The following is a 19573-nucleotide window of genomic DNA, read 5'->3' on the forward strand; positions in this document are numbered from 1 at the left end:
TCCATGGATCCAACTCCACCTGCACGGCGGGTATATACAAATCAGCATATTAGAATGATTTCTGAAGGATCATGTGACACTGAAGACTGGAGTAACGATGCTGAAAATTCAGCTTTGCATCACAGGAATAAATTACTTTGTGAAATATATTCAAATAGAAAACAGTTATTTTAAATTGTAATAATATTTCACAATATTACTGTTTTTTACTGTATTTTTAATTAAATAAATGTAGCCTTGGTGAGCAGACGAAACTTCTTTTAAAAACATTAAAAATCTTACTGGCTCCAAACTTTTGGACTGTACTGTATATTGCATACCACCTAACTGCATATTCTTGTTAAGGCAGGCATACACTGTGCGATTTTCGTCCGATTTTGAGCCAAATTCTGACTCGTGCGACTCTTTTTTGAGTCGGGCCGATTTTCAGCTTTGTCGTGTGTCGTTTGTCGTGCAGTGATCGTGCAGTGTACACGGGGAAACGAGTGGCGATAAACGTCTCCCGACTGGCAATCGCATGGTCGGATGAATTTCTGGCATGTCAGAAATTTGGTCGCCCCTCGTGAGGATATCGCACAGTTGAAGCAGAGCTACGAACCGACTTGCCTAAACGCTGTGTTTTTCCCCTCACTGCGCCTGCGCGAAAAAAGAAATTAAACCAATCTTCAATGCAGCAAGAAAGAAAACGAAAAGAGGGAGATCTTTAAGTTCTGTAGCTATCAAACTAGCTGCAATTTAGCAAACTGTTGCTTACCTCCAGTTCGTGTTGCATGATGGATAAACCCACGTCTTTCAAGCCACTCACTAAAAAATGTTGGGTTAAAAATAACCCAACAGATAACCCAACTATGGGTTAACATAGCACCTTCCCAACTGTGGGTTATTTTTAACCCAATGGTTGGGTTAAAAGCCAGTTGGGTTAAATAATAACCCAACAGTTGGGTTAAAAATAACCCACAGTTGGGAAGGTGCTATGTTAACCCAACTGTTGGGTTAAAAAAAATAACCCAACAGTTGGGTTAACTATTTACTTTTACTAGTGAGATTAATTTAATGAATAAAATACACTGTTTTCAAATACAGACTCAAGTGAAAATTCAATTTTTAAAAACATTTTTAAATGCATCTTAAATCTCAAATACAAAATGTGTGGTACACACACACACACACACACACACACACACACACAAAAAAAAGGCACATATTCCAATTCAAACCAAATGTGCATATACAGTATACAGATTCAAACAAATGTGCACATACGGTTTACCGATCCAAAACCTACACAGGTGCATAAATACAAATTTAAAACACATGTGCACATACAGTACAGAAATATACAATCCTAACATTTGTGCACATATAGTATACAAATTCATAACCTACACAGGTGCACATATAGTATGCATTTAAAACACAGATGTGCACATACAGTATACAAATTAAAATCAGGAATTCAGTATACCAATTCAAAAACTACGCAAATGTGTACACCAAGAACATACCTCTATAATACTTAAAGAACTAAACATATCCTTAATAAAAGGCTACAGTGTACACCATATGCATTGTGTTATAAACACCTTGATGTGTGTTTTGGCTACTGGATCTACTGATGATCAGTAACATTGAATACAATGTTTTTTAGGAGGCGGCAATGTGTAGAAGGAACTCCTCCAGGAATATTATAGACTGCATGCTGCAAGAACTCCCAAATGGGAGCAGAGGGCTTTGGGTAGTTTATATCATAGATATAGAACATTTTGAAGCATACATCAACAGCTTGAAGTAAGGTCTCCTTTTCAACTGCCTCTCCATTGAAAATGATAAAAACTTGGGAGGAATTTCCTTTGTCTCCAAGCACCAAGACATGTGGATCCTGACTTGTCTCATTGTGGAGGTATTGCACCATATTAGTACCAACCTTGAACAAATAAATAAACTTTAGTTGGCATATATGACAAACATTCCAGGGATTCAATACGTGTTTACAAATTAATCACAGAAAAAAAACAGTGTTAAAGTGTAACTGTGTAAAAGTAAAACTGAAGCAGTGTTGTAGTGAATTAAAATAGGTTAACTCTAAAAGTGATGAATGACCAATAGTCATGACACCTGTGGATAACAAGCAGAATCACTGAAGGAAAGAGTTTATGTACAGAGCAGTGTAATTTAACCCTTGTGCGGTCTTAGGGGGCTTTTGAGACCCCAAAGGACGTTTGCTCAAATTAAAAAAAATTAAAAAAAAAGTTCTCTTTGTCCAAATGGTTTCAGGGTCTCTGGAGACCCCAGGCAACAAAATGTAATTTTGTAACAATATATTTTTTTAAAAACCAATGTAATTTTACTCTGTTTATTGGTGTTTTTTCTCAACATTTGTGCAGTTTTTGGAGGATTTATGATATCTTTTAAATTTATATAAATTTTTATAAACAGCTTTTTATGTAAAATTCACTTTATAAAAGACCCACATTTCTAACTTTCATTCATGGGGATAATATGGATAATTTGACATGGTTTAGTGTAAGATTTTTGCCCATCTTTTGAAAAATGCAGTTTTAAAAGTAAAAAATTATCACTTTATCCAGTAGATGCTGCAGAGCTCCACTATTTGCCATTTGACTGACTGAAAGACAGTTTTTCAAAAATTTTATAATAAAAATAATAAAATAAATAATTTTTATTTTTGTGTGCGCGCACGTGTGTGTGAGCATGTCCATTTTGTATTGAGGATGTTGTTTTGCATTTTTGGAAGTGTGCCACCTCATTTCTGTCTGTGTGTGTTCCGCGTTGTTTCTGATTTTGAGAATGGATTTTGTCCAATTTCTAAGCGGGGTCTCTGGAGATTACAAAGTTCTAGAATAATTACAATACTACATTATTGAAAAACTGATTATTTTCAGTACAAAAAATGCTAAACTTTGACAAAAAGTAATTTTTATTGTTATAATTGTGATTTTATAACATTTAGATAAGAATCCAACTGAAAAAAACTTGTGAAAAGACATCTCTCAGTCAGTCACATGGCACATAGCAAATAGTGGAGCTCTGCAGCCATCTACTGGTAAAAGTAATAGTTTTTTTTTACTTTTTTAACTGCATTTTCCAAAAGACGGGCAAAAATCTTACACTAAACCATGACAAATTATCCATGTTATCCCCATGAATGAAAGTTAGAAATATGGGCCTTTTATAAAGTGAATTTTACATAAAAGCAGCTTTTGCATAAAACTTTTTTTTTTTTTTTTATTTATAAAAATTTAAAAGATCTCACAAATCCTACAAAAACTGCACAAACGTTGAGTAAAAACATTAATAAACAGAGTAAAATTACATTGGTTTTTAAAAAATATATTATATTGTTACAAAATTACATTTTGTTGCCTGGGGTCTCCAGAGTGTAGTCCCCAAACGAAGACCGCACAAGGGTTAATGGGCCTATATTATCCTTTTTTTAATTTTACTTTTCCTTTAGGTTACAAAGTATAAACCAAAGGTCTTTCTATCCAACTTGAACTGCCTGAAATTTATTATTTGTAGCCCTGCCATTACTTCTGTGACTTTACAACGTTACTATGGCTGTTTCTCAATATGCATTCCTAAGCGATCCTAAGTGCTCTTGCTCTACATCATCATCAACTGTCGAAGTTCAGTTCCAATACTCAAGAACGCAAAAAACAGAGGACGCATGAAAGTACCCGGATGTGTCCTTGATATTGAGGATGCATCGAATGCAGACTTGAGAGAATCGAACCATTAACCGTAAAATCCCAGAAGACGCTGCGGGCGGTCCGACATACGGAAGCCTGCAAGCTTTAAAGTTCTCGTCCTCACTTATGAGATTCCCGCTACAAGCTTATACAGTGGGTACAGAAAGTATTCAGAGCCCCTTAAATTTTTCACTCTTTGTTATATTGCAGCCATTTGCTAAAATCATTTAAGTTCATTTTTTTTCCACATTAATGTACACACAGCACCCCATATTGACAGAAAAACACAGAATTTTTTTTACATTTTTGCAGATTTATTAAAAAAGAATAACTAAAATATCACATGGTCCTAAGTATTCAGACCCTTTGCTCAGTATTTAGTAGAAGCACCCTTTTGATCTAATACAGCCATTAATCTTTTTGGGAAAGATGCAACAAGTTTTTTCACACCTGGATTTGGGGATCCTCTGCCATTCCTCCTTGCAGATCCTCTCCAGTTCTGTCAGGTTGGATGGTAAACGTTGGTGGACAGCCATTTTTAAGTCTCTCCAGAGATGCTCAATTGGGTTTACAGGTGCTGGTCATATAATTAGAATATCATCAAAAAGTTGATTTATTTCACTAATTCCATTCAAAAAGTGAAACTTATTATATTCATTCATTACACACAGACTGATATATTTCAAATGTTTATTTCTTTTAATTTTGATGAATTATTTCTGACAAATAAGGAAAATCACAAATTCAGTATCTCAGAAAATTAGAATATTACTTAAGACCAATACAAAGAAAGGGTTTTTAGAAATCTTGGCCAACTGAAAAGTATGAACATGAAAAGTATGAGCATGTACAGCACTCAATACTTAGTTGGGGCTCCTTTTGCCTGAATTACTGCAGCAATGTGGCGTGGCATGGAGTCGATCAGTCTGTGGCACTGCTCAGGTGTTATGAGAGCCCAGGTTGCTCTGATAGTGGCCTTCAGCTCTTCTGCATTGTTGGGTCTGGCATATCGCATCTTCTTCTTCACAATACCCCATAGATTTTCTATGGGGTTAAGGTCAGGCAAGTTTGCTGGTCAATTAAGAACAGGGATACCATGGTCCTTAAACCAGGTACTGGTAGCTTTGGCACTGTGTGCCGGTGCCAAGTCCTGTTGGAAAATGAAATCTGCATCTCCATAAAGTTGGTCAGCAGCAGGAAGCATGAAGTGCTCTAAAACTTCCTGGTATATGGCTGCATTGACCTTGGACCTCAGAAAACACAGTGGACCAACACCAGCAGATGACATGGCACCCCAAACCATCACTGACTGTGGAAACTTTACACTGGACCTCAAGCAACATGGATTGTGTGCCTCTCCTCTCTTCCTCCAGACTCTGGGACCCTGATTTCCAAAGGAAATGCAAAATTTACTTTCATCAGAGAACATAACTTTGGATCACTCAGCAGCAGTCCAGTCCTTTTTGTCTTTAGCCCAGGCGAGACGCTTCTGACGCTGTCTGTTGTTCAAGAGTGGCTTGACACAAGGAATGCGACAGCTGAAACCCATGTCTTGCATACGTCTGTGCGTGGTGGTTCTTGAAGCACTGACTCCAGCTGCAGTCCACTCTTTGTGAATCTCCCCCACATTTTTTAATAGATTTTGTTTCACAATCCTCTTCAGGGTGCGGTTATCCCTATTGCTTGTACACTCCTTTCTACCACATCTTTTCCTTCCCTTCGCCTCTCTATTAATGTGCTTGGACACAGAGCTCTGTGAACAGCCAGCCTCTTTTGCAATGACCTTTTGTGTCTTGCCCTCCTTGTGCAAGGTGTCAATGGTCGTCTTTTGGACAACGGTCAAGTCAGCAGTCTTCCCCATGATTGTGTAGCCTACAGAACTAGATTGAGAGACCATTTAAAGGCCTTTGCAGGTGTTTTGAGTTAATTAGCTGATTAGAGTGTGGCACCAGGTGTCTTCAATATTGAACCTTTTCACAATATTCAAATTTTCTGAGATACTGAATTTGGGATTTTCCTTAGTTGTCAGTTATAATCATCAAAATTAAAAGAAATAAACATTTGAAATATATCAGTCTGTGTGTAATGAATGAATATAATATACAAGTTTCACTTTTTGAATGGAATTAGTGAAATAAATCAACTTTTTGATGATATTCTAATTATATGACCAGCACCTGTAAGTCAGGGCTCTGGCTGGGCCATTCAAGAACAGTCATGGAGTTGTTGTGAAGCCACTCCTTCGTTATTTTAGCTGTGTGCTTAGGGTCATTGTCTTGTTGGAAGGTAAACCTTCGGCCCAGTCTGAGGTCCTGAGCACTCTGGAGAAGGTTTTCGTCCAGGATATCACTGTACTTGGCCACATTCATCTTTCCCTCGATTGCAACCAGTCGTCCTGTCCCTGCAGCTGAAAAACACCCCCACAGCATGATGCTGCCACCACCATGCTTCACTGTTGGGACTATATTGGACAGGTGATGAGCAGTGCCTGGTTTTCTCCACACATACCGCTTAGAATTAAGGCCAAAAAGCTCTATCTTGGTCTCATCAGACCAGAGAATCTTATTTCTCACCATCTTGGAGTCCTTCAGGTGTTTTTTCGGGTGTTTTCACTGAGGAGAGGCTTCCGTCGGGCCATTCTGCCATAAAGCCCCGACTGGTGGAGGGCTGCAGTGATGGTTGACTTTCTACAACATTCTCCCATCTCCCGACTGCATCTCTGGAGCTCAGCCACAGTGATCTTTGGGTTCTTCTTTATCTCTCTCACCAAGGCTCTTCTCCCCCGATAGCTCAGTTTGGCCGGACGGCCAGCTCTAGGAAGGGTTCTGGTCGTCCCAAACGTCTTCCATTTAAGGATTATTTAAAGATTTAAGGATTTGCTCTTCAGGCAGTTCATTTGACCTCATGATTCTCATTTGCTTTGACATGCACTGTGAGCTGTAAGGTCTTATATAGACAGGTGTGTGGCTTTCCTAATCAAGTCCGAATCAGTATAATCAAACACAGCTGGACTCAAATGAAGGTGTAGAACCATCTCAAGGATGATCAGAAGAAATGGACAGCACCTGAGTTAAATATATGAGTGTCACAGCAAAGGGTCTGAATACTTAGGACCATGTGATATTTCAGTTTTTCTTTTTTAATAAATCTGTAAAAATGTCAACAATTCTGTGTTTTTCTGTCAATATAGGATGCTGTGTGTGCATTAATGAGGAAAAAAAATGAACTTAAATGATTTTAGCAAATGGCTGCAATATAACAAAGAGTGAAAAATTTAAGGGGCTCTGAATACTTTCTGTACCCACTGTATATACGTGACGGCTCGTGAAAGTAAACATTTGTCTGTTTGTTTTGCTTAATTTTAATAAAGTGATAACCTGAAAAAAAGCCTGTAGTACTTCTACTGGAATATAAAAACGAAACTTAACATTGACAAAGCATGTAACACAAAGGCTACTCCTTTTCAAAAATACACACGGTGAAATTAAAAATTAGAAAATTATTTGAAAACAATGTCTTTAATAATATGAAATAAATCTTTTAATAGCTAGATTATGAAATTTGTTGTATTTATTGTGCATTAGCCACTTATAAGATGCTGGGACAGTCAGTTGAGCAACAAGATTGCAGAACATCTCATTTCTCTAATGATGCGTTCTGTGTCCTTGCGTCCTTCTGAGTTTGTTCTTTCAAGGTCGCCTGGCAAGACCAGTTTCCACAAGAACACAAGTCGGTTCTCTACATTCTTGGAATTGAGAAACAGCCTATATAACACATTTGCAAAATGCCTGCTGACAGACACTTGTCTACACCAGACGAGAGTGTGGATTCACTAACAAAAGCTATAATCAATGAATACACTGGATTTGGACTGTAGATAGATGCCGTGTTCTCGTTTTTGCCTGATTTTGTTTGAAATTATGTCACATTAGTTCATACTTTGATTTTACTTGAAGTATATCTAGGCCTTTAAAGGAGCCAATCCTCTAAATAAGAGCTTTTCAGACAGAAGGTCAAATGAAGGTAGAAAATATTTTCATAATCTTTTGTGAATAAAATTGTGCAATTTTTTTTACCAATATTATAAGTGAACAACAAAAATACTACATATTTAATAAATATATATTAAAAAAAGCCCTTTGAGAGATGAGTTTGCAGTGTTGCTTTTACTTACAGGCTGACCGTCAATGAAGCTGCGCTTCATTTCAGTATATGTTGGACGCACCATTTTCCCATTTGTGCGCTATGGTGATGATGGCAGGACAGCAGGAAGGGTTTTAAAGGCAATTTCACCAAGGATGTCTTAAACAAGTTTGAGAGAGAACACAAGTCAGAAAAAAGTTAAGCTTACAGTTTTCAAAAAACAATGTATAAAATCAAGTTCCACCCTACTTTTTCCTTGTTCAATAAGTAATTTTTTTGGGCTGGTCCTATACAGTATTCCTGAAGGAATGTACCATTTTATTGATTCCATTTTATTGATTCTATAATGTGTATAATTTAGATATTATTTCAAATTTATTTACTTGGTCAGTTTCTGTGGTTGGCTGTAAGGCTGAAATACGTGGCTAAGTGATATATGTTACTGTAATGTTGGTAACAGACCTAGAAGTACCTGTGCAGTTACTGAAAATTCATCAGCTAAGAACCAATCAGAATAAACCAATTTAGAGTGCTATAGTTAACAAGTGGTATATCGTATATGATTCTAAGTGGATAACCTACCATTTGTCAGTGTTTCCAGACTTTCTAGAAGGACATCAGAAGCCTTGGGTTCTTTTCTTGCAAAAAGTAAAATCCGGTCAGTAAAGACAGGAGCCCAAAATTCATAAAGGCGCTCTGCATTGTCAGGGAATAAAACTCCAAAGTCCTGTGATATCTAACAAAACATTAAATTACTATTTTTTGCTAGTAACAATAGAATAAATAAGCTGAAACATTTTACTTTTCTAAATTAATGTAGGCTTTCTACGACAGGCCAAGACAACCCTTCAGTAAATTCCCTATACTGCACATCTTCACACTCACCATTCCAGGAAAATCATGAAGTCTGGGATATTCTCTGTTTATTTCCTCAACAGTTTTTGTACCAGATGATCGAATCCACGCAGCTCGATGAGGTGCTGTACGTCTCATGAACTCTTCTACTTGGCTGTGAGGGGTTCTGTTGTTCTTTAGCCACTCAATCATTGTGTGAATTTCAGTTAAAGACAACTCAGACTCTACAGCAGATAAAACACATTAAAATTAGGGAAGACAACTGGGAAAAACCTGAGTAATAAACTCTACCTATGTTTCCCAAACAAATAATCCTGCTTCTGTCTGTGTTATTAATGTTAATAAAACTGAAGATATTCAAAGAGAAAATTCATTTGCTGATCTTGATTAAATAACTTCTGTAACTATATTTGTAATGTGTATTTTATTTATATACTACAGTGGTATTTCACATTTGATTATAGCTTCTGTGCCTGAATACTAGACCTACCCGGAAATGTAATTTGTATCTTTGTTCAGTTGTATTTTTTTGTGCTATTGCTAATTTGTTTATTTATTCTTATTTAATTACTGACTGTTTACATGCCATTAGTAATGTTTGAAATTTATATTAGTTAGGCTAGTTGCTTTTGCTGTGGTATCTGTTTCAAAACAATAGGCAAAATTTCCTTGTTTGAGTGTTATTTAGCCTGTTATTTTTCATTCATGGTAGAGGTGCACGATTAATTGTAAAAAGATTGTGATCTCGATTCAAGTACCCGCGTGATCTTTCTTTATTAATGACAACGATTCCTCTGCATCTTTTAAACCTTTGGCAAAATCTTACCGGAACATTCAAATACAGGTGCATTTCAATAAATCAGAATATCATGTAAAAGTTTTTTTTCTTCTGTAATTTAAAACTAAAAACTAATATTCTAATAATTTGAGATACTGATTTTTAGATTTTGATGAACAACAAGCTGTAATCATCAAAATGAAAACAAAAAATGTCTGAAAAGTCTGAAAATATTTTACTTTGTCTAATAAATCTAGAATATATTTAAGTTTTACTTTTTGAATTATTACAGAAAAAAAAAAAAAAAAAACTTTTACATGATATTCTAATCTAATCTAACTGAAGACTATATGCTGAAAATTCAGCTTTGATCACTGGAATAAATTACTTTATAAAATATATTATTTTAAATAGTGTAACATTTCACAATATTACTAATTTTACTGTATTTTTATTTAAATAAATGCAGCCTTGGTGAGCAGACAAAATTTTATTAATACTGAACCACTGTACTCACATGAACTGATTTAAATATGTTTTTAGTACATTAATGGATCTTGAGAGAGGAAATGTCATTGCTGGCTATGCAGGCCTCACTGAGCCATCGGATTCCAACTAAAATAATTTGTGTTCTGAAGATTAACGAAGGTCTTACGGGTGTGGAACGGCATGAGGGTAAGTAATAAATGACAATTAGTGCTGGGCGGTATACAGGTTCATACCAAATACCGGTATTTATTTTTGTTATGATATGAATTTTGATGATACCGCAATACCGGTATGTGTCGCTTAACCAGTGTTCGAAATGCAGCGCAGCCCGTCACTGTTTGAGAGCGTCCCGTTTCACTGTTGCACTGTAGTGAGAGCAAATCTGAAATCGCATCACAGCCTATATGGTAAGTCCGAAATCACCCCCTAAAGCCTCATTCACTATTCCCGATGTTATCCACTTATATTGTTCACTTGAAAGAGTGAATGAAAACGAGTGAGTGAATTCGAACAGCCGTTGTGTGTATTCGGCTGTAGCCTACACTCGTTATTGCGGTGCAATGTGAGATTGAATGAGTGCACTCAATAACGTCCACTATGGTTTCGGACACCACTACAAAAGTCGCCCCAAATAATGCCCTATTTGAGGTTATAGGGGGCGATTTCGGATTCAGCCCTTGATTACAGCGGAGAATTCAAACTACTGTGGTAGGACAAATTAGAAGGTGGACAGTTAGAACCGCCACAGTCTAGTTAATGTATGGGAAACACTGCCGGAAACACTTATTGTCGAGCCCTGCACTGGCTACTTTTCCAGTCGGGCAAGTAAAAATCTGTTTCCCTTGCCCCTTTAAAGAGTTAGTTCACCCAAAAATGAAATTTCTGTCATTTAATACTCACCCTCATGTCGTTCCACACCCGTAAAACCTTTGTTCATCTTTAGAACACAAATTAAGATATTTTTGATGAAATCCGAGGGTTTCTGAACCACACACTATTGCTATTTTTAACACAACACAACAGCTTTTGGTTGTAATTTTCAGTCGATGAGCCACAAGAGAAGCAATGTAAGTCTTTATTGCTTTACTAGCGATAAGAGGAGAAGAGAATGGGAAGTTGCAAAAGCTGCACAATGTGGCATTGTATATTATATTCCAAGTTGTTTTGTGTTAAAAATAGCAATATGACAGTGTCAGAAGTGTCACATTTGACGTCATCGACATAGAATGCAAACAAAATGGCGCCACCCATTGTCCAAATATGGATTTTTTTAAATAACCTAAATCTTTCATGGGTTTTCTACTACATATTTCAGTAAGAGACATCATTCTCATTATATTAAGCCATACAAGTCTTAACACCAGGGGTTCCCTTTAAGACATCGTTAATAGTCAGCGTAGTCTATGTGACCACAAATAGTCTGTGACTACAGTGGTTCAACCTTAATATTATGACGTGAAGAGAATACTTCTTGTGTGCAAAAACACATTGAACGACTTTATTTAGCAGTTTGAACTGTCATACGCAGTTGACGTAGTGAACACAGTTCAGCGCTTCCGTGTTCTATGTCTGAATGCCGACTCATTATTGGCAGATGCTGTAACACATGAGCAGCACGATGGATGCACGCAAGTCTGACGCAGGAGCCAGCCAATAATGAGTCAGCATTCGGATGTAAACACGGAAACACTGAACTGTGTTCACTACGTCAACTGCATATTTCAAACTGTTAAAAAAAGTAGTTCGAAAAGTATTCTTGTCGCTTCATAATATTAAGGTTGAACCACTGTAGTCACATAGACTACGTTGACTATTAACAATGTCTTTAATACCTTTCTGGACCTCAAAAGGTGCTATGACGTTACTGCCTATGTGTGGTTCAGAAACCCTCAGATTTCATCAAAAATATCTTAATTTTTATTCTGAAGAATATGAGGGTGAGTAATTAATGACAGAAATTTCATTTTTGGGTGAACAAACCCTTTAATAATACTCTTGTTCTGGACAATCATGACCCACCCCTCAGCTCTAACCTGGCAGTTGAAAACTTGGTCTGGAAGAAAAATTATGGGATGGCTGTGCCGTCTCTGACTGTGTGGGGCTCTAAGACGTTTCCTCACATTGCGGAGTCTCTCTTCTAGGTAACCTGTTGCAGGGTGACGATAACGACCAGGTGTATACCATGACTCCTGCAGCAAAAGAATATAAAGAAATCACTTTTATTAAAAAAAAGATGGGGACTGATTCCTTTTATCAGTTCTCAATATCTTTACCCTCTAATCAGAATCAGCACAACAACTTACATATCCATGACCCTCATTGTTCTTCAGGCAAGGAAACTGGGCAGTTAGTGCCAAAGCCATCTCCTTTTTGATCTCAGCTGATGGGCTTTACAAAGAAACAATCATTTCAAATATGCTACTTTACTTACTAGTTTACTCAAATGCATTTGTCAAGTTATTTTACTTTTACTCACTCTTTCCCAAACCTTTCCATCAAATGAGAAACCAACAACCGCACCATCTTACGTCGTTCCTTGAGGCTTAGGTGTCCGTCTCCGTCTAAGGATGTTGTTAATGCCAATCCTCCAGATTTTATGAGTATTTCTCGTATATCCTGTGAAAAGCAAAAATGCACACTAAAATTTTCATTCAATTCATTCTTAAAAATAATACAAATATTGCCAAAAATTCAAGTTCAAGAGTATCAAAAGACATGTCATTACAAAGATTGAGTTGTTTGTTGTTCTCGCCTGGCAGCTTTCCACTGCTGTCTGAGTTGGGGTTGGTGGGTCATTCCTTATAGGTGACTGATTGCGACATGACTGATTGTTAACAGGTCTATGATCCAGAGACTATTTTAAAAAAAAAAAGAGAAAGAAGTAGTAGTAAATATCCTACAGTACCAGCAATCACCTACCAGTGACTTAACTGTACCTGTACAGAAGATTCTATGCACTGCAGCTGTGGAGAATTGGTCTCACCCGTTCCAATTCTCATACATGTGTATTTTTCTACCCTACCCACTGTGTCTAATTTGTGAAAATGTTATGACTGAGATGTTGCAAGCACATTTTGTGGTACATGAGTCTGGGGGAAAGGAAGCCTACAGAGGAAGTGAATTTATCAGTATTGCCAAACAAACAAACAAACAAACAAATAAATAAATAGTAAAACAAACAAACAAATATGCGTTTTAGTGCCTGGAACACTTAAAACCGCCGATACCGCAATGGAATGTAGTAATGGTCATCATGACAGTCAAGTGACTTGACTGCATGTAACGGGTGAAAATCATAGAGTTCACTGACACTACGTGCTTCCAAAACTTGGTCAGGAACAACAGTGTAGGCAAAGTAATGATGACTGAAACAAACTGTTGTCCATCTCTGAACTATCAGTTTCACTTTGTCACCAAGAGTGACAATTTTCTTAATACAGCCAAACTGAGTATCTCCATCAGTATTGCAGGACATGAAAACAGTCATCCCTGGTCTATATACAGTGCCATTAATCTTGACCCATGAGGGGATATAAACCTCACTGGAACGGGGAAAATCATCCAAGCTACCAGTAATATTTTGAAATCCCTCAACTGAATGAAGAACAGAGTTTTGACCTGATCCAATCTCAGTTTCCTTCTTGAATAACCCGTCTGTTAACAGCTGAAAGCACAGCATCATTTGGTGCCTGTATGCCATAGTCTTTGTGACATTTTTAAAATTACAAGTGACGTGGCTTAGTCTTTTAAAAAAGCTATGTTTAGCCTCGAATCGCATTGTCCAGAAGTTGACAAGTGGGCCTATCTTTCTAAAAGCAGAAGGATAGTGAACCATGAAATGGTGTTTCGGTCTTAAATTCAAATTAGGGAACAACTCTAGGAAGAGTGTGTGATGGTCCTGAATGAGACTTTGGAGGTATATTGTGGCATCAGGAGTCATGGATGGGGAAAAGATCATTTCCATACAAGACAACAGTAGAAGCAGCAGTTCCCAGTACTTGTTGTCATGTGGAATTAAGTCACCTATTAGAAGTGGAAGAAATCGTAAAAAACACCACATTTGTGCTGCAGTCTGACGCATGGCACTGCTGGGGTTTCTGAGTTCATGACTTGACAGGACTGATGGCTTATTGCACCTATCAACAAAACCATAATCAAAGCTTGTTATCCTGTAGTTTAGAGTTTCCAGGCTAACATGACCTTCAGCTATAAGTTCAGACAGCACTAGTTTCACCTCCAGAGGGCCAACACCCTCTAAAATATCATGCATGATATCAGGTGTAACATTGTCAACAACACTGAAGAATGCAAGCTTGTCCAGGACACATCTCCGTTTTATGCCTGTTTCTGTGGGATTGTTACTCTGTAAATCCTGACTATAATTCAGTGCATTGCGCAGCAAATTTGGGTCCTCTGCTGTCTGGCTGTGGAGGACTTGTTTGTTAATTTTGCACAAGCGACAGACGCTGTTTGCTGAGAAACTCTCTGAAAAGCCAAGAAGAGAATTCAGAGCAAGATTGTCCCCACACACCTGTGCAACTCCAAACTTAATGGTACCATTGAATTGTTCAGTCTCAATTTGAATGCCATTATTTTCCAAATCCCTCAAATCATGAACTATACATTCTAGAACCGAGTCCATGCCGTAAGTCTTGATGTCGTCTGACTTGTACAGAGCCAACAAAAAACACGCTGACAACGAAGAAAGCAGCTCAGGTTGTAAGCATTTAATTTGAAAGTAAATTACCCCCAGTTTGTGGATTGAAGTCTTGGAACCGATGGGATTTACAATTTCACAATCATCATTATAGAGCGTCAGCGGAACAGAGATTTCTTTGGAGAACAGGTGGCTGCTTTTGTACTGCTCTCCATCAATGTAATCAATGAGGGCACCGTCTTTATTTTGCTCCTGAGAGAGAATTTTGTCAATGGTACCTGGACTTTCTAGTATTTTTTTAAGGACAGGGTGTAACGGAACATACTGAAAAGTGTCCTGGACTGCTACCTGCTTCACGCTGCCAGTCAGTGCATCCAAACGCTGGACATATGAAGTGCCTGGAAACTGCTTAGTCTCTGGCTTAATGAAAAACCCTGTTTCAGAAAAATACTTCATCTGTTTATAGTCAGAATCCAAGTTCATTAACGGTTCAGCTGCTCTGTTAAAGTGATTCTTTAAGGTACTGACATCAGGGTGATCTGAGTGACCAAGCCGATGCAACAGAGCCATTGTCTTAGTCTGCAAGTTACCTACAATATCACTGATCAAAGAGGATGTTTGCTTGACCATGTAATTAATTGCAGAATAGGTCTGATTCGATTGGGCTTTAAGCTTTGCAAGGAAGCATGCCACTCTGTATGTTATATCTTCCTCTGTTAAATCTTCCCAATCCTCTGTGTCTTCGTTACCCCCAGAGTCATCTGTAAGTGTTGTCAATATTGTCATGTTTTCTAATCGTGACTGTGTTGGAACATGTTGGCTGTGCAAATCTGTATCTGTTGTGGATGATACGGTTTGACAAATATGTTCTTTTAATATGTGTCTCTTATATGACCATAAGTAATTGAATGTTCTGTTACAGCCTTTTTCACAACATCTGATGTAAGTGCTAGCACTGTTAATGCCATGAATCAAATTTAGATGTGCAAAAAGTTGTTTTGTTTCCCCTGAAATTTCCTGACTGCACTTGAAACATGTTAACAAACAAGTGAGCAAAAATGTAATCATCATTTATCTAGTGCAAACTTACTCCCAAAAGTTCAGAATGAAATTTGCTGAATTTAACCCTGAGACCAATTCTTGGAATTAAAGCAGCAATGCTGACTTCATCCAATAGCATGAAGCTCTCCTCATCCACTCCTTCCTCTGTGATAAGATGAAGCAGAAAAAGAAACATTTACACCACAATAAAGTAAACTACTCTTATTTTAAGATAATTAAAATAGTCAAATTAAGTTAACGATATGACAATATCCTCTGGATTTAGAACTAGCAATATTTTTAGTGTTGTCTAGAATATATATCAATGACTTGGGCACGTGTCTAAAGGTGATGATACACGTGGCAACATTTTGAGCAATGTTGCCGGGCAATGTTGCTTGGGCACTTTCCCACCGAGAATGAGCAACAAATTTATGGAAACATTTGGGATATTGTAAGTACTCAACTGAACAAAATATATAACACTGGCCTAGTGGTTTTTGGATATTTTACTGCAAAAATATTATATATTGCAGCTTTAAGTTTGAACCACTATAGTCATGTTGACTATTTTACAGGTTTGGGATGAGGGTGAGTACTTAAGGGATAGTTCACCCTAAAATGAAAATTTGATGTTTATCTGCTTACCCCCAGGGCATCCAAGATGTAGGTGACTTTGTTTCTTCAGTAGAACACAAATGATGATTTTCAACTTCAACCATTGCCGTCTGTCAGTCTTATAATGCGTGTCAATGGTAACACAATTTATAAGAGTCAAAAAACATGCATAGACAAATCCAAATTAAACCCTGCAGCTCATGACGGCACACTGATGTCCTAAAACGCAAAACGATCGGTTTGTGCGAGAAACCAAACAGTATTTATATAATTTTTACCTCTAATACACCACTATATCCAACTGCGTTCAGCACTTGGTTAGTGAGGTAACCGAATGAGACAACTGAAGTGATGTCTCGTGCTTTTCTTCAATGAGTGTGAGACCTCACTTCAGTTGAAACAAAGTCACCTACATCTTGGAAGCCCTGGGGGTAAGCAGATAAACATCAAATTTTCATTTTTGGGTAAACTATCCCTTTAATGACAGAAATTTTATTTTTGGGTGAACAAACCCTTTAATGACAGAAATTTTATTTTTGGGTGAACAAACCCTTTAATGCTTTGATCCTTTGATGAGCAAGTCACATGCAACTGAGGCAGAGGTGGTAGAGGGAGAAAAAAGTCTAGGGAGAAACCAGGCTACACCAGAGGAGGCAGTTCATTACCATTAACAAACAAAAGTCTTAAAAAAAACTCTTATACATCACTAAATTAAATAATTACTTACCTTGAAATGTTCCTATTAAATTGCAGAGGTTCCACTGTTGTAATCTTTCCTTTACAAAGGAATCCATGTATCTAAAACATAAGTTTAAACATGGTTAGTATAACACATTTAATATGAATGCAAAATTGTTATAGCTTCATAAGAAAAAAATGACTATAATTACAGGCTATTCCATTAGGCCTATTCCTGCAATGGATACAATATACATGGCTATATTAAAACAACTGTATGCATTTTTTACCTTAAAATCACTTTCAAAACATTCTGATACACTGACTTCTAATAAGACGAATAGCTTCTGTTTTAAAAAATGTTATGTGTTCTTTTGTGTTGCTCATGTGGTATACCCCTCTCTTCGGTCAATGGTATGTTCCCCTGGTGCCGCGTTCTTCAGTCTGCGTGAAACATTCTGAAGAGAGGTATGTGTCTCTGTTAGTGGACAGCTCGAACATGTTTTTAGAGCATATTAAATAGAAGTTACAACTAAATCAGAACAAAATATTTTGGTAATACCGTTTTTGACCCTGTTATGTGTAAAATTAGAGGTTGTGCATGTTTAATACTTTACATAAACTGTATAGTTTAAAACGTGTGAATGTGATGTAATCCTATGAACGCACATCATCTGAAATATCAGTTTATGTCTTATGTTCATTCTCATGAGTATGAGGAAGTTTATTAACGTTCATCTGAGTTTCATTTCATTACATTTTGATGACGCGAGTGGTTAATTCCTTGCTGCGCAATGTAAAATGCGTGCCTGTAATCAGCGGTGCATTCTGGGTAATGTAGTTCATGACTCAAAGCATGTTATATGTGTTAAAGTCCCTGTAAAGTCATTTTAAAGTATGTGTTCTGAGTTTTTCACTCTGCAGAAAAATGTGTTATTAACCACCCAGCCAAATTTGAATGATTAAAAAAAATCTGCAAATAAATTAAATAAGTTATCAAAATCTCGAAAAAATAGGCAGCGCTCTCTGCTCTCAAACGCTGGGGGCGTGTCCTCTGGCGGCGCTGAAGCCACGCCCACTCGCGAGAGCTGCAGTCTCAACTAACTTGAGTCTAATGAGTCAAACATACTGATGCATATGAAAAGAATCATTTAGATGATTGCAGATTTTAGCAGAGTTACTGTGGACTACCTACTAATTATAACATAAGCAAACTCGGCAACTTACACTCATTGGTGGGCACGAACTGCCGACTGTTGTCGAGTCGACAAATGACGGTGCCGCGAGACGGGAGGCTGAAGGCCGGGACGGGAGAGACTCTGTCCAGCCCCATATATCATCGGTTATCGGTGGGACGGTAGGAAGGCTGAGGCGCGAGGGGGGCCGAGGTCTGTTCAGTCACAATTACCAAAAACAGCGGATTATCTGTGAATCCCAGCTGTCTGATGAAAGTTTGTAAAATTATCTGGTGTAGAACGATCACTTTAGAATATTTCATATCGTCGTTTTAGACAATTTAAATAAGGAGACCGAGCATATTGTATATTATAACAACCATGTAAATGTGCAACGGGCTGTATAGAGAATACGATTCTGACGTCACGCCGCGTTGAGTTCTGGGTAACTTCTTTGTTTATACGCCATCTTGACAGGATCGCGCAGCCTTTCCGTCATTGAGTTTAGTTCAGTAATTTGTTTTCTGTCATGATTGTGAAAAATTTCACCATGTCATTAATGCTGCATCGATAATGGTGATAGTAACTCTGATAATCGTTCTGAGAGAGAACCGGACAATGAGCAACGTTTTTTGCTTTTTCTACGTGTAAAAACAGCAAGGGAAGCAGGTGTAGGAGATGACGAGAAGACGCCGGATGGCAAATCTTTTAGTAATGGCACTGATTAAACCCACTGCATATCACTCAATAAAAGAATCACATTGCTGAGTGTTTTTTGAAATTTTTGGTTTAATAATTAACATTAGGGTAGAGTGGGGGAAAACGCCCCCCTTAAGGAAAATGTGACATTACAGTGAAACAAAACATAAATGTGACTAGAATTGCCATCCCGGTTTTGAGTGACTATGGCAGGAGTTATTCACCAAATATTAAAATTGCTCAGCCTTCATAATTAATTAGTATTTTGACTGAAAATATTTTTGTACAAAGGGGGCGTTTTGCCCCAGCGGTGGGGTAAAACGCCCCCCAAGGTGGGGTAAAATGCCCCCTTTTCTTTACCAACCAGTTTGCTTCATAGATCAACAGCAAAATGAACAGACTAATTTTTAATCTCTAAAAGTAAAAGGCAAGTAATGTATCAACATGTATTGGCCTATATATTTAATATTTTTAATATTTATTTGAGGAATATCCAACATATCCAAATTTTTAACATTTGATAATTGATGTATTTGTTCACCACTATCACCAAGACAAACAGAAAACCCTAAATAAATATTAAACTTATAAATTTGTATATTTATGTAGTAAAATATATCCAATAAATGCATTAAAAGCCACCCAATTTCATTGGGTCACCTAACCACCTTCCATCAGTGAGCCAACTGTGCTATCAAGCTAGCCTAATGCTCACTTGAGGTAATTTTTA

At 37.4% G+C, this 19573-nt stretch overlaps 1 pseudogene; it reads right to left on the bottom strand.

The window, feature by feature from the left end:
• Positions 1-1171: 1171 nt before the first annotated feature.
• LOC125253766 lies at positions 1172-18110 on the bottom strand (annotated as a pseudogene).
• Between the last annotated feature and the right edge of the window lie 1463 nt (positions 18111-19573).

The sequence above is a fragment of the Megalobrama amblycephala genome, linkage group LG19 (assembly GCF_018812025.1).
Source record: "Megalobrama amblycephala isolate DHTTF-2021 linkage group LG19, ASM1881202v1, whole genome shotgun sequence".
Taxonomy (NCBI): domain Eukaryota; kingdom Metazoa; phylum Chordata; class Actinopteri; order Cypriniformes; family Xenocyprididae; genus Megalobrama; species Megalobrama amblycephala.